General features: G+C 38.5%; 1 long non-coding RNA gene across 2 annotated transcripts; it reads right to left on the bottom strand.

Moving 5' to 3' along the window:
* Positions 1-6,741: 6,741 nt before the first annotated feature.
* Positions 6,742-15,562, bottom strand: LOC135298172 (uncharacterized). Of its 2 annotated transcripts, XR_010360166.1 has the most exons (4): positions 14,212-15,562; positions 13,115-13,194; positions 8,781-8,921; positions 6,742-8,226 (listed from the first exon to the last, which is right to left on the bottom strand). It is a non-coding gene; the product is annotated as an uncharacterized LOC135298172 (long non-coding RNA). The 2 variants fall into 2 exon arrangements; XR_010360165.1 differs by having other exon boundaries at positions 13,115-15,562.
* Positions 15,563-15,836: the final 274 nt, after the last annotated feature.

The raw sequence follows: 15,836 nt of genomic DNA, 5'->3' as shown, positions 1-15,836 counted from the left end.
CCAATTATAAGAAGACCATTATTAAATGGAAATGTTCAATATTAACAAATTTTTCAGACAAATGCTGGTTTGAGACTTTCCCAAGCATGTCACACTCAATCTGCAGATGTGGCCCATTTCCATGGTCTCAGTAGAAACAAAGGGTTTTTAAAGACCCCACAAAGACAGGTACAGAGCCAGATCCTATATATTTCCTGTGTCCATTGGTTGAAAAACAAGAACCATTTCCAAAGATTTTGAAATGCCTAGTGCTCTCTAAAAGGAGGGCTCAACACATATTACACCAACTGAAATCCATCTTTCTCCTTCTAGTTCCTTATGTTCTTTTTCTCCCTCTCTCTCCTTTCTGTTTCAGTGAAAAAAAGAAATATTCCATCTTAAGCATGGCACTCAGCCTCTCAGCTTTACTATGAATATGAAAAACAAATGCTGAAAAGAAATGTACCTGGCTCTATGCAGGTCTCTAAAACACAAGACACAGTGAAAGAGCTGTCACAAATCTTACAGCAAGTATAAAAAAAATCTGGGGCTTTTCCTTTCCATGCTTCACATCTAATCAATTTATAGCCTGACACTATTCCTAGAAAACCTTCTTTCTCACTGTATGAAGGCCTGGTATTCAAGCATTTTTGAGTGATAATTCAATAGGATTAAATTACACTCATGTGACAGCTCAACCTCACTAATGAGGTACATTTCAGTAAACTGTTGACAGAACTGTCTGGAAGGCTTCTTTAATTTACCAACATGTAACAACATGGGAAAAGCATTAGTCAACTAGATGAAGATGAATAAGCACTGGGGTCTGGGGGCATTTTGCATTAACACATGACAACCTAAAAGTGTTTTTGTCATTTGCTCTTTTTAGCCCAAGGCAGTCACTGAATAACTGGTACCTGTTAGTGTGATTGACTTACCAAAGCAACAGAAGGGATTATTTTTACAAATGTCTGCATGGAAAACAAGCCAGAGAAATATCTTTATTTTTTCTTAAAAGATAACAGTTGTTCTGTGGGAAGATGTCTTACAGCTTCAGCCAGGCTGAAAGAACATTTAAATCTCTTCAGCCTGCCAGCATGCTACATCCATTATTTCATTTCAGAGGTTCTTTTAAGACTAGAATTTTTTTAAGCTTGTTTAAAATACATCATTCCATAGAGCTGTTGACTACAATAGTATATACAACTTCTACTAAGCAGAAAATGTAAAAGGAAGAGTAAAGGATGCAGAGACAAACTCTGTGGCTTCAAGTAACACAAAACTCTTCATATGCACTAGTTTCTGCACATATACTGCTATTAGCAGGCTTAAATAGAAGCTGGGGCGTAGTTAATGAACTGATGACATCATTAAACTAAGGAGACTTAGGGAGACTAAAATGCAAATGAAAGCGAAGACAAAACAATGCCAGTAATTTTAAATGTGCAGCTTCCTGTAGATGTAATCGGTGCAGGCGATTTTAAAGATGTGATGAAAAGTCTCTTGCCCAGTGCACTCAACTAATGCGTCTGCTGCATTTTTAAAACTAGGAAGGTTAAATACTTGTAAATAACATAAGATTTGAGCAAAACAGATTGCACCATGAGCGATGGGAAGTAGTCCACTGTAGGAAAAGTCTGCCTTTCCATTTATTCAGGTTGCATATTCAGAGAGTGTGTGAGTGTGTTTGTGTATATTTTATTCTGTTCTTCCTTGGTGTCACCTGGTGCAATGCTCACAGTTCTGTGAGTCTGCATCCTCAACAGGGACTTTCTGTTTCAGAAGAATTAAAACTTTTCTTGATGGAGGGGGGAAAAAAGACAACTGAACCAGAATACAAGTTTTCCAGTGTAGTGGAGACAAGTTAAGCATCCTAAAATAAGACTGTGGTAGAGGATAGAGGGGCAGCAGGAGATCTTGTAGGCCTACCAAAAGAGAAAAATTCAAAGGCTGAATTCACTTGAACAGGAAGCAGACCCCAAAACCACATAGCTGTCTGATTATATTGAATTTGAACAATACGAAAAGAAGATAAAAAAAAGAGGCATAAATGAATCTTGCCATGAGTAAAGTTGATGAGGTTAAATGATAGATAACCACTGAGTCTTTAAAAAGATTCATCTTTTCCCATTTGGATTTGTGCTAGTCTGCAGCTAAGGGCTACAATAGCCTTAATTTTTCCCATCTGTACTGGCTCTACTACCTGAAGTCACCATTTCTTTCATCTGTTCCTTATTAAAACCAGACTTTATCTCACCAAGGTAACTCTATTGTCTGTGACCACAAAATGAAAAATCACAACTTTTAACACCAGTGAACAGCCCTCCCCAGTCTCTTCAGCATTTCAGACTGGTAAATATGATTGATCAGAACAAAAGGGGCTATGTAGGTAACATCTGGGGAGTGGGATAACTGCTGTGGTCTCATGCTGTGTGTCCCTGCCACCTCCCTGTCACTGACACACTGACACCCCTGGCTCTAGACAGGAGCAGATACACAGAACAACTCAGGCACAATATTAAGGACAACCCGAAAAGTGTAGAGTAACCCACACTTTGGTCCCTTCACACAAGTTACTTCCTGCAAGAATAAAATACTGAAGGTCTGGGGCTGGCAGGAGCCTCTGTCCTCCTCTGCAGGCAATCGTCTGTACTCCTTCCCCTGTGGCCCCCTCTCTTTCCGGCTGTGTTGCTGGTGTTTTGAATGGGCTGTGCTCGCCTTTACAGCAAATAGTGGGGAGCCAAAACTTTTTGACTGCATTTTCAAAACTGTTTTGAAAATGTATGGAGAAATGTCTCAAATGACAAATATCCAGAAGAAGGAAGAGGAGAGGGGAAAAGCTATTCTCATTTATAAAAGAGCTCACTAAAAATTGTTTTTGAAGAACCTTGCACCTTGCAATCCCAGTGATGGCTGATTGAAAGCACTGATGCCACAAAAGTAGAGTAGAAAAATAGATGCGTGCTGTGCCAATAATGTATCTTTTTTAACAGTCTAAGTCTCTGGGACTAAAAAGGGCTGGTGCATGACTTTGTCTCTTCCTTTTTTTCCTCAACTCAGATGCAAGTGTATTTATTATTCAGCAAGCTGAACCCCTTTTGTCACAAAAAGTTAAGTTTTTTCCATTGAGTTTTACTATTTATTGAAAAGGGGAAATACCCTGTTTTCATGACTGCAGTGCCAGAGTAGCTCACAGTCCTGGTGCATTTATCATCACAGAATTACTTGAAGGACACTCTTACTTGTTCTTTGTGTATGGCAGAACTTGAGCTCAGAAACTGGTGCATTGCAACTCAGTGACTTACCCCACATTACATAAACTTTTATGCCAGAATGAGGACCTGAACTTGAACCACCTGAGGTTGTCTATATGGAAAAATCAGCAATTTATAGTTTTCTTTTCAGACAAACCTAATTCCCATCGTAATTGCTTCTTAGGTCTACCAAATGTCTACAGCTACCACACGACACCTTGAATAAACCTCAGGATGATATTATCTGGCTTATTAATAAGTCTATGATGGCTTTAAGTGTTTTTCCTGTTCTGATATTTTATTATTAATATTTTTTAACTATGGCATAATCAGTAAGTGAGATTGAAAAGGTTGGTGTGTATTGGTGAACCAGGGAAAGGCTGAGAGCCCTAGCTCCAAAATACCAAGAGAAGTAATAGTCTAGCTTGTTGAAAACACAGGGATCCTTTTTTTTTTTTTTTTTAAAGCACAAAACCTTCCTAACTAGTCACCAGAATCCTTAGGAATAATTTCAACTGGTTTCCAGGGGAAACAGGTAGGAATCTTGTAAATTCATTCCTGTCCATGAATACCTGACCCCTTACAGAAACAGAACTATAAGTGTAAGGAGAGGTTCTCTTTCAGAGACTAGAGGTCATAGGTTTCCTCCCTTTTCCCTTCTAGCAAAAAAACTTGGAATTAGTAGCACTTAAAAAACTAGTCTGATCCTCTGTAATGAAAGCAGCTTTTTTCAAGTTCATCTCATGCATTGCCAAAAATACATAAAAAGAAGGGAAAGTTAAAACACTCACTGCACTCTCATTTACTTTTGGATGACAGAAGGCAGCTTCGGAGCAAACCTGAATAAAAACCACTTCTCTTCCTTGACGAGGCAGTATTTAGGAACATCCACAGGTTATGAACTATGTTGTGTTTTCTCTCACACCCCATGACTTCCTCAGGTACAACAGATGCTTCTAGGGAAGTAAGTGTAGCTGAATGAGCACAAAGATCTAAATCCATATAGGATTTAGGACTTACACTCTGTAAGTACAGAGAACCACAGAATATTCTGCGCTGGAAGGGATCCACAAGAATCACCAAGTCTAACTCTTAAGTGAATGGCCCATACTAGGATCAAACCTACAACCTTAGCACTATTAGCTCTAAGCAGCCACACGACAGACATCCAGCAGAGGATTCACCACTGGGTCAAACTGACACTCCTCTGGCATGTGAACGGAATGACTAAGTTTGTACTCAATACAGGGGAAGAAACCGGTCAGTCTAAAACTTGAAATAGGACACTGGGGTGCCAGAAAATCTGTTTTTGAGTGCTTCTTCCCTGACAGCACCATCAAGCACACAGTCTGAGCTTGCTGGTACTGCTCAGCCTTTCCAGCACCCTCAGCAAATTCCACAGGGCACACAGAGCAGAGCTCGGCAGCCTCCTTTGGTCCATCCTAGAAGGGAAGGACAGCAAGGCGTCTTCCTTACAGTTTTATTGTGCAGTTGCAGAGCTGGATCTTGGGGTTATTTTCTCTCTGTGTTGAAACATCCATGGATTATTAAGTTAGTATATGCCCATCACTGTCTTGATTCTTTTTTTCAGTTAAGAGTGCCACAAGTCAGTGTCCTTTTTTCAGGACTGTAACACAAGCACTTTACAGGTGGCAATGCCTTCAGGCAGCAATATCTGCAAATCCTGCACTTTCCAATCCACAGGTAGTGCAGGCAACTGTCAGAAATGGCAGTCAGCTCCATGCTGTCCTGCTTGGCTCCAGCTCCTGAAACACAAGTCCCATTCCTATCTCTGCTGATCAAAGGTAACATCTGGGGCAAAGGTGATGGGCTGGGCTGGAGAAGCAGCACCTGCACATGAGTCCAGGCCAGGGTGGCTCCTGCCTGCAGGTGTGGGCCTGAACCGCAGTGGAGCAATGAGCACAGGTAACACCCATCTGGAGGCATCTCACAGACAACAAACAACTGAGCAAATAGCTTAGGTCCCACCTTGTCCTTTAAAACATGTCTTTATTCATGTTTGTGCAGCACCACCTAACACAAGATAGAGAAGAGGCACCATCCCAAACAAATTGTAACTCTTCTAACAAGTATAGCACCTGTCCCAAAAAAATCCACATTGCTTGTTTGCCATTCATGGCCTTGACTTGCCCCAGGAGAGTAGCTAGGTGGACAGAGCATGGATATCCTGCTCCATCTTTCATCTCAGGGAGAAAAGTACACCCTGAGCTGTTACTGCTGCTATCACTCTGCTCCTGCAGCTCGGAACACTGACAATTCCAGGTCTGCTGCCATTATCTACTACAAGATCTGCTAGCCAAAAGATGACACACACGTCTTGTTATGACAAATTGCTTAATTACAAGTTTGGCAATATGTAATACTTTGTATTTTCAGCTATCATTAAAGCTGAAGAAAATGAAAAAAACATCCATTACCCTGAGAAAAAAGTCTACTCTTACCATAAATTTCTGATAAAGAAATGAAGTAGGTTCAAGTTTAATCACACCAGCAGTAAATCAAATATCAAATTTAAAACAACGAATTACAAAGAGCCTCCTCACAGTCACTTAGCATTGATAAATTAGTAATGTAATATTAAATTATTCATATCTTTTTTTTTCCTTAGGACTATAATGATATACTGTACACAGCACTGATAATTTACTTAGGCTGAGTCCATTCATTTAATTATGCTGCTAAACTTGGTAGGCCAATTGGTCATCATGAGAGTTTCCAGGCAAGCTAATCACAAATATATAGAACATGTCCCTTATTGTCCCCAGCGGCTAAGTGCTAAAATGCTATTTAGTGCTCAGAAGGTTAATGTCCTGCTTATGTAAATTGTCCAATTTAACATTCAGCGGCAGTATCATAAATTCTGGCTCCAGGATTTCATTAAACGTATGTTCAAACTAGTTGACCTTAAAGGTTAACAAGCACAAGTTAAACAGGACAATTATTTAACTCGCTTCTTATCAAGAGACTGAAGCGCTCTAGCCATTTAATAGTTATGCATACTTCACAATTAGAATTCTTAAAAGGTCTCTGATAAAGCAGCAGGTCATGAATTTTCATAAGGATGTCAGATAATAACTATTTATCTGCACTTGTTTTTCTTTCTTATAAACTTAAACTTTGATCTTAACATTCAATTAGAAATTATTCCACAGAGAAAGACTAGGTGACTCAAGGAGCTTGTCTTCACATTAATTTGAATCTAAATTAAGCTTTAAAAACATTGCATCCGTATTGTCTCCTACAGAAATTAATTCAGAAGTTAGCGACCTATTCTTCATGCAAAAACCACTTCAGCCTTTCAGTGTTAGGCGATCGAAAACCACTGAAAGCCAAATTATTACATCAGGTTAACAACTGCATTTTAATGCAAATCATAGAAAGAAAGCCTCCCTATACATCATGCAATAATTTGTATCATACACAATTAACTTGCCTCGTACTGTGTTAACCAAGGATGAAGACAGATTAGCTGAGATCATTCCTTTTTTACGCTGCCCTATTTCTCACACAGCCTCTTTTCTGGAGGCTTTGGTGAAATATGAACAGCAGCAGTCCCTGGAAGTGGCTGCCACAGCCACTGCTACCTATGGCAGTGGTGATGCATTGAGAGCAGCTCCTCTGCTGACATTTCAAATCCCAAACACAACTTCTAAATGCAACAGGATCAAGTCATAGCTTCAGGGATACATTAAAACAGTAAACATACATGAGAAATCTCTGGAGCTGACAGCAACTATATTCCAAGGAAGTCATAAGAAACCTTTTTTATTTTTTTCCAGTCTCAAAGGTACAAGGTGATTTCACTTTCAGATAAAATAGAAACTACAGTTTTATATTTATAAATCATGCAATTGCCACAGTATTTTAGAGAGAAAGAAAATGCAAGAGAAATTTAATGGTTATTTAAGAGAGAAAAAGTCTTTCCCTTTTTCAATATGATTGTGCTTTCGCTTAGCTCATGAGGATCTTTTGAGAACAGAATTTTGTTCCTGGGGGTGTCTGCTGAAAATAGGATCACAGGACACTTTATAGCTAGGGCCTAATTTTTTCCAGTAATACATATGAAAAAATGCAGGTCAGTGGGAGTAAGTCCATAAAGATGGCAAGCTGGCTACCCATTTTCCAGTATTCAATTTTAAAAGTTTTCTATCCTAAAAGAGATCAGAAAGCTACACACTTTGGCAGTTAGGACAAATAGTCCAGAATAAAGTTACATCATATAAGCCTTGAGGGGAAGAGACTAAGACTCTGAGAGAGCTGCTTCCTGCAGTACATTTAAACAGGCCAAGGAAGTGTGATATATTCTAATTTTGTGAAATTAGCAGATTACTTTGGCTTGCTTTGCCAGAGTTTTGTTTCCTAAAAGCACTGTAATTTAATGATGGCAAAGCAGTAAATGATGTATACTCATTTGTCTTTGTAAAGGTTACAGAAAAAAAAGAATTTTCTAGCATCTTGAAAGTGACAGCTTTTTATGACCTCATGTGTGGCTCCTTTTCCAAACTTCATCTTTTGCATTCTGGCTTCAAATTCTTCTTGAAAGAAGACATAAATAAAAATGAATGGCTAATGGACTAAAAACACTTAGGATCCGGTTTTCATAACGAACATTATTAATGGCTTCCTTTGCACATGCACTGACATACAGTGCAATACTCATTTCTAAAGTAAGATTTAGAGCCCTATTTGCAATAAAAAGCTAACAGATGCAAATAAAAAATGAGAGATTCCATTACATAGCTACACACAATGGATTTCTATTAAAGATAAACAGAAACATTTTCTTCTAAAGGCAAAAAGAGCCTCATTAGAAATTCACACATGTATGTAGGATTCACACTTGTCTTCTCAGACATAGGTATGTTTCTTTTATTGCTATCAACAGTAGTGGTAAAACCTAGGGTCTGGTTTTGAGTAGCAATGGACACACACGTCCTATTTTGGCTCTTCCTAGAGTTGTGAATCTTCACACCTGAAAAATCAGGTTGACAGAACTCAGATCATCTCCAAACGATGCAAAAAAAAAACCAAAAACCCACCAAACACACCAAAAAAACTCCAAATCAACATGCCCAAAAAACCTCAAAATCAACTCCAAACAAGTGTATATCCTTCTGCCAGATTTCTAGTCTTTCTCCCACATCACACCACCACCACCACCACCACCTATTTCTTTTTAAAGGGCAATAATGAGACAGAAATTAAATCCAGAAAAGAAGATGGGCAACTTGAAGAGTTACTATTATATAAAACTCATCAGTCTGTCCAACTATTGGTTAAGAGCACCACGAATCCTCTGCTCTGGCTATTCAAAAATCCAAGATTTAGGTAAATATCTTTGTTCCTGTTTAGAAAGGCAAGTAGTTTTTCCTGCTGCCACCATGGGACTCCAGGCAGCCCCATTCCTGCAGATCCTGCCATGATGGGGAGGTTCAGTCAGGCAAGGAGGTTGAACAGCCCCATGAGCCTGATTTACTCTACAGGACTTAATCTCACAGCAAAGCCAAGAACATTTACAGAACTCACTGCTTTTGAATTTAAAAGTAAAGCTTATATCTCTGACTCCACGTTCTTTCAATAATTTCCACAGATCCACTCCAAACATCCAAACTCATTGCATCGAAAAAAATTCATGGATTTCACTTGCAATAATTGTTTCTGTTGGGGCTGCAGTAAAAAAAAAAGCTATTTTAGTTAGTGTCAACATTCAGATGAAAGCTGAAAGAGTACTCCAATAACAGGTTTCTCCTGTTATTAGCAATTAGCAATTCCATCATTAAGGTACATCACTAGAAGTGTATAGACAAGAAAATGAACTTAATGAATAATGACTAGTAATTATGGTTTTGCACAGGCAACAAAAATACTGTATGTAATTCTATTTTGCCTGAACACAGTGAAGGATCTGCTACTGGATTTGGGGGAATTTATTCACCTGTCTTTTACTAAAGATGAAAGACTCCTAAAACACTTTGAAAAAGAATCCCAATGTCAATTGGCAGGGTGCCTGTTGATAGAACACAGGAAAACTTGATGAAGACAGATTGGATGATGAATCTCTCCAGCAAGTTTCCTAACAGAATGGGTTTCTGGCTTGATAGAGCCACCTCTTCCTTTAATTCCACATGTCTAAACACTCATTCACTGAAGAGTTTGGTGCCTCTAAATATGCCCCAGGCCTGGTAAGACTCTTGACAGATATCACCTCATTTAAATGAGTATTAACTCATAACTATTGTTTTCCAAGTTCTCATTCAGCTGAAGGAGTATTAACTGAATTCACTCATTTGTAGATGATTTTCACTGTGAGGGCAAGGGAGTCGAGAAGGGGAAGGATTTGATTTTTAGGAATAACTTACTTTGCAGCAATACATCTGAATGCAAAGTTTAGTTTCATACATTTAAAGTGTTCTTGTGACCTTACTTCTAGGAAGGTTCAGGTTCCTAAAAGCATACTATTACTTGAAAATCTGAGACTATGACAGGAGACCAACTGTAAACCAATTCCCATTGTGCTTCAGTTGTCAGAAGGAAAAAAAAAAAAAGAAACAATCATTGTACAGAATATTTGCTGATATGATAATTATGGCTTTTCATCAGCAATCGGGTGTAAGTAGGGCACCCCAGTAACAGTTCTTGTGCCTGCAAGAACTTGCTTCATCAAGGTAATTACACATCGGCTTAGTAAGCATATTTTAAGAACTCATGGAAAGATTTTCTATGCTGAAAGGTCACAGGTATAGAAGTCTTGCTGAAGATGGGCTGAGAAGCTTTTTGAAGCTGGATTTTATTTGGTTGTTTGGGCTTTTTTTTACTGATTGGTGTAGGATAATTTATGCATCAGGTGGTATTGAAGGATGTATCAAAATCTGCTATTAAATGAAGTGCAAGAATTCATGCACTTGCTGATCTTGTGCAAACAGGTTTGAAGTAAAGGCCAAGCCTAGCTAAAACCCAGAATTTCACTGTCTTAGGGTTTAAAAAATATATATAATGAAAATTTTAAGCTGGTTTAACAGGATTTTTCTTTGGCTGTTACACCATTATACAAGGGTATTATCTCATCCTCCTCAATTATCCCAGTACAGATTTTGCTTTGTAGTTACAATACTGTTTTTGGCTAACACTTCTGCATCTCTATTTTATAATGACTTTTATGGCCAATGTGAAATCACTGCAGTGAGGCTTCAAGTGGTTTTGTGAAGACTGTTATAATAATGAAAAAAGTAGGTCTGGAAAATTTTACTATTTGAGGAATAATTAAGAATAACTCACAAATATTTAGGCAACAAAATAAACCTTTTAACTAAGAATATATATAAACTTCCATGAGATTATTCTGTAGTAGGAAATGACTCATAATTAGCCACCTCACAGAATTATCTTTCTCTGCATTTTGTTGCTTTATTACTTGTGTCCCTGCACAACCTTCAGTGCATAAAAGCTGAGTCACTTTTCTGGCACCCTTGTCCCACTTGGAGCTTTAATTACAACTTGGGCATTAGACATTTAGATTTTCTTCTTCTACAACAGGCTCAAGGCACAACCTCTTCTGTGATTCCCAGGGAGCAGGAGACAACTTTCTGACCCTACCTAAGCTTTTCTGATTTTTCATACATGCAAGCTTGTTCTTCTCTCTGATTACTGAGAAATCTTAAAAATTATCAGCCATGATGAACATAGCTGAAAATAATTTAAATGTAAAAAACCCCATCCCTAAAGTGTTCATGATTTGGATACAATATTCATTGACTATCTCATTCTCCCACCTGTCCTTCTTGATAAGTCCTTAAATATTAAAAATGTACTCAGGACACATTTTTTGGGACAAGCTGTTTTTCTCAGTTGCTCATTGCAGCTCCAGTCATACTGATAAAATGGAAAAAATCTGACAGGAATTCCTAAAATTACAGTCAGTTCGTGTTTTGAACTTGATTATTTCAGGTAATACATCATTACCACAATTCATTCCTGTTAAATATAGGAACAAGAATTATTATTGAGGGTGAATAGATGAATGAATAGAGTTAGGGAAGAAGAAACACAGAAAAAAATTAAGATTTAGGTACATATTAGGTAAATTAAGTCCTTTTATCTTTTTCATTTTCTTATATTGATGAGGGAGGAAATAATAATTGCTCCTCAACATGACACATAAACTTACATATCTCTCAAACCAGGAAGCTGTTTTTCAAATGGCACTGCATTATTGGTTGAAAGTTGATATAATAATAATCAACAATCACACAGAGAATAAATTGTGTCAAATAATAGGGATAGTTTCAAATTCAAGCACTTGTTCAGAAAACACAGATTTAAGATTATCCAGCATCAGTTCATGCATACACAGGTGCAAACCTATTGTGTTCAGTGGCCAAAACTACACAATTTCTTTTTAGAATCATTTCTCAGTCCATGATTCTCAGCTTGGGGTTTTTTAATGAACACAAGAGGTCTTGTCTTTTCTGTTTGTCATTGCTGAGGTAGCTAACAGTTGCACAAGCACCCAGCTAATCCATGAACATGTTTATGTTTAAAACTACATGCATAAAGGTTTGCAAAAGTTGTATTTACCACTCTGTGTCTCCCTCCTAATAACATAAAGATTTACTGCACTGGTGCTTGTGAGGCTCAGGGAACAAATGAATTCACATGAAAAGAAAGAGAAAGTTTCCACCTGACCTTGCTGGGAGCTGGACTAGAACTTTCAAGAGGTAAAACATTTGCAGAGGACCAGGTAGTACTTTATTATGATTTATTAAATGTCAGTGTATATGAGTTTTATTGAATATGAGATTAGAGCAGTAGTTATTATATGACAGCACAGTGTTCTGTGATTTGCTCATGAACTGCTTTTTTTTTCTTCATCTGCAAATATTCTGCAGAGCTGAGAGGAAAACATGGCATCAGCTAAACCAAAGGAATTGAAATGAAAATAAACATGTTTAAATCTTGAGGCACTGGAGAGTTTTATCATGCTCATCTCCATCTGGAGTTATTGATCTCTCTTAGTGCAGGAATCAGGCTATGAATATGACCTACAAATGTGGCAAAGATTTTAAACTTTATTATACTGGCTTGGAATTCAGTCTTCACTGGAACAGAAAAGGGCAATTTTTCGGGGGATGTGTGTGAGTCAAGGCAATTTGTTCAGAAAGGGAAGAGGAAGAGAGTGGTAGCAGCCATAGGAGAAAGCTGGAAAAGAAAAATCAGCTGGAAAGATCTGAAACACTTAGTGTTCAGCTGGGATAATATGCGCTCAGATCTTGGGAAGCTGAGGATAATGGCACATGAACATGTGAGAGTTGCTACAATTCTCCATTTTCACGGATGCCAGTAAGATTTTCTAGCACAGAACAAGGGGCTACATTTGTAATTATAACATTTTTTTTTTTTGTTGTTTCTATTCCATTGAAATTTAAGCATGAAGAACTCAATCCAAAGACTGGAGGCAACAGATATCTACATTTACTTCCAGACCCATCTAAATAAGCCAGAACTGGAGCCATATCTTAAAGACTTTTGGTGGCCTGCACCCAGGGTATTGAGAGGCTCCACTCTGGGATGAAGATCACAGCTGAGAACTACAGCCTGACTGAACTTTTTTAGGAAGGGTAATCAATCCTGTCTGTCTAGGCAAGAGTTCCTTTGCACAGAACGAGACAAGTTTGTGGAGACTTTCCCACAAGAACTAAGGGTAGCACAAAACTTTTACTGCCTTGCTTAAGCACAAGGAATGTTACTCTGTCCTTGTTCTCCTTTATACAAACCCACTGCACATTTCCCTGTGAGTCTCTGCCTTTGTGTTGAAGAACATAACGCAAACTTCTTTCCTAGAGACAAACCGACAACATACTTACGCAGATGTTGGTCACTTTGTTGCTGGGATCCACAAATTCATTTTAACTCTAGAACACACCAGAACACAGGAACTGTACAACTGCAAAGAGAAACCAAAGGAAAGATTTGTTTTTATTTGTTCTCTGTTAAAAAGGCAGACCAAGAAGAAGAAAGCTGGAGAGGGACTTTTCATAAGGGTGTGTGGTGATAGGACAAGGGAGAGTGGCTTCCAACTGACAAAGGGCAGGTTTAGATGGCATATTGGGAAGACATTCTCTACTGCGAGGATAGTGAGGCACTAGCACAGGTTACCCAGAGAAGATGTGGATGCCCCATCCCTGGAAGTGTTCAAGGCCAGGTTGGATAGAGCTCTCAACAACCTGGTCTACTGGAAGGTGTCCCTGCCCATGGCAGGGATCTGGAACTGGATGACCTTTAAGGTCCCTTCTGAACCAAACCATTCTATGATTCTATGAATTTGCTGCTGCTATTTCTGTAATGAAGAATACACAGTAACTGCTTCAACTGAGCTTTATTCCAGTATTGTTGATATGTAAAATTTTAGCAAAAAAAAAAAAAATTAATAAATTAACATATTTAAAATCTTAGGGGAAAAAAAGTTAGGATTGCACCATCCTTTTTGCACTTTTGGTTTGGATTTTTTCCTGATGTTGGCCGTGGTGCACACATAAGTAAAAGTTTTGTGCGCTGTTTCATTAGCCAAGGCTTAACTACAGATCTGTACACACAGAATGCCAGCTTGTACCTCTGCTGCTCTTCAGCCACAGTTCCTAATGATAAACTGTAAATGTAATGTATGGATGTAAATGCTGCTTTGTCTGGTTTGGAAAGATTCTGTAGTCTGGTTACATCTCCAGCATTCCTCAGACCACGATTTCAACACAGAAAACATTCAGACCAGAGTGATGCGAGACAATGACAGTCATTTGAAATGAGGTTTGGCAACAGATTTTCTGACAAATGCTCTGGGATAATGCTCGCAGAGAGAATTGTGCTCCCAGAGATGTAACTTGTTAATTCAGTCTGAGGGAAGAAGATTCAGAGCTGTCATTTATTGGAACCTATTAAAGGACTTAATCTGAAGATTTTGACATACTTCCAAGACAAATAGGCTACCACGAGCGAGACATGTTCAATAAGGTGTGTATTGTAGGAAATGAGGGCTGTAATTGCCATGCTGAGAGAGCTTGTTGTCTATGCAGTTTAATGACCTTCCCCTCGCAGTGTCCCTTCCGACACAATGTGATTCAGAGACGAATCGTGGAAAGGGTCTTTATCATCACACAGCAGACCTGACTGAGTGGTTACTGCTTATTACTGGTGGGCACCGTAGGATTTGAGCCTCACAGAGTAAAACATTAGGAATTACATCTCCTGTAATGCTTGGGCCTCTTCATTCAACACCATAGGGGTGTTTGTAATTTCCTTGTTACTCTACACATCGCAGCAATGGCCCAAGATTTTCACCACAAGTTTTCTCTTTGCTTCTAACAGTGGGTTAGACCAAAATTTGTACCAGATAGCTCCACTCAGCAGCAGAGATTATTACAAGAAACAAGAAGTCCAATCCTGTTTGTCCTTCGCACTTAACCAAGACATACTTTCTTAGTCTTTTTAATCTTTCCTTGTGAAACAGTTTCCCCAGTCATGTCAGAATATCTGTCACCATTTTCTGACCTCTTTCCCACCTCTAGTTTTTCCACCTGATACTGAGGCAGGAAAAAAAAAACCAACTTGCTATCTTGGCTGTAATCCACATCACTGAGGAAAAAAGGTGGAATGACAGGCGTGCGAAGACATAGGTCACTTATTGTGCAGGGCTGCAACAACAAAATACAAAAATATAGGGTGTAGAAATTAAACAACATTTTTAAAACCTGAAAAATACTGAAGACTTCACTACATGTAACAATTTCCCCCTGTACTACCTATATTCATATATGTACTTGTGGTTATTTCTACTGCGCTACGTTGGGGCTCCAAGGAATCCTGGAGCTTCTGTCCTCCAGCACATTTTATTGCTACAAGAACAGCAGGTCTTGATAACTAATTTTCATTTCTTTAGCTTTTATGTAAGAAGTTGCCTAAGATTTGCTTCTTTTACAGTTCTGGCATTCTAGGTGGTGCGGTTTTCAGGATGTACTTCCAGATGCACCAAATTGGGTGATTGGATGGCTGGCACTGTTACAATCTGGCCTTAAAATAGGAGTGCCTGGTTTGTGGTTGTGAAGTGACAGAAAATTAGGGTTACTAAGACTTCTTTCACCTTACATAGAAGAAATTTTGTTTTTGTACATGCGGTGGATGGTCTGCTCTTCCAACCAGCCAGTGCTAACAACAAATACCTCCACTAAGAGAAAGCAATTTCAGGACATCAACCAGAGTTTCCAAGCACTTCCAGTCCCTCCTTTTGGGTCTTAAAGCAATGTTTGAAAGCGTGACTACGTTTTTCTGGGTACACCAGCACTGTGGTGGAGCCTTCAAATTCCTCTTTGCACCAGGACTCCTATATATATATATATATATATATATATATATATATATGTGTGTGTGTGTGTGTGTGTGTATGTATGTATTTTTATATATATGTGTGTGTATATATATGTATGTATGTGTGTATATATACATACATACATATATATATATATATACACACACACATATGTACAGCATTATTTTATTTTTATAAATAAATGCCATGCCGTTGCCATGTCCATCCAC

The sequence above is a fragment of the Passer domesticus genome, chromosome 3 (assembly GCF_036417665.1).
Source record: "Passer domesticus isolate bPasDom1 chromosome 3, bPasDom1.hap1, whole genome shotgun sequence".
Classification (NCBI taxonomy): Eukaryota; Metazoa; Chordata; class Aves; order Passeriformes; family Passeridae; genus Passer; species Passer domesticus.
The sequence above is the reverse complement of the archived record's forward strand: the minus strand, read 5'-3'. Positions and strand labels throughout refer to the sequence as shown.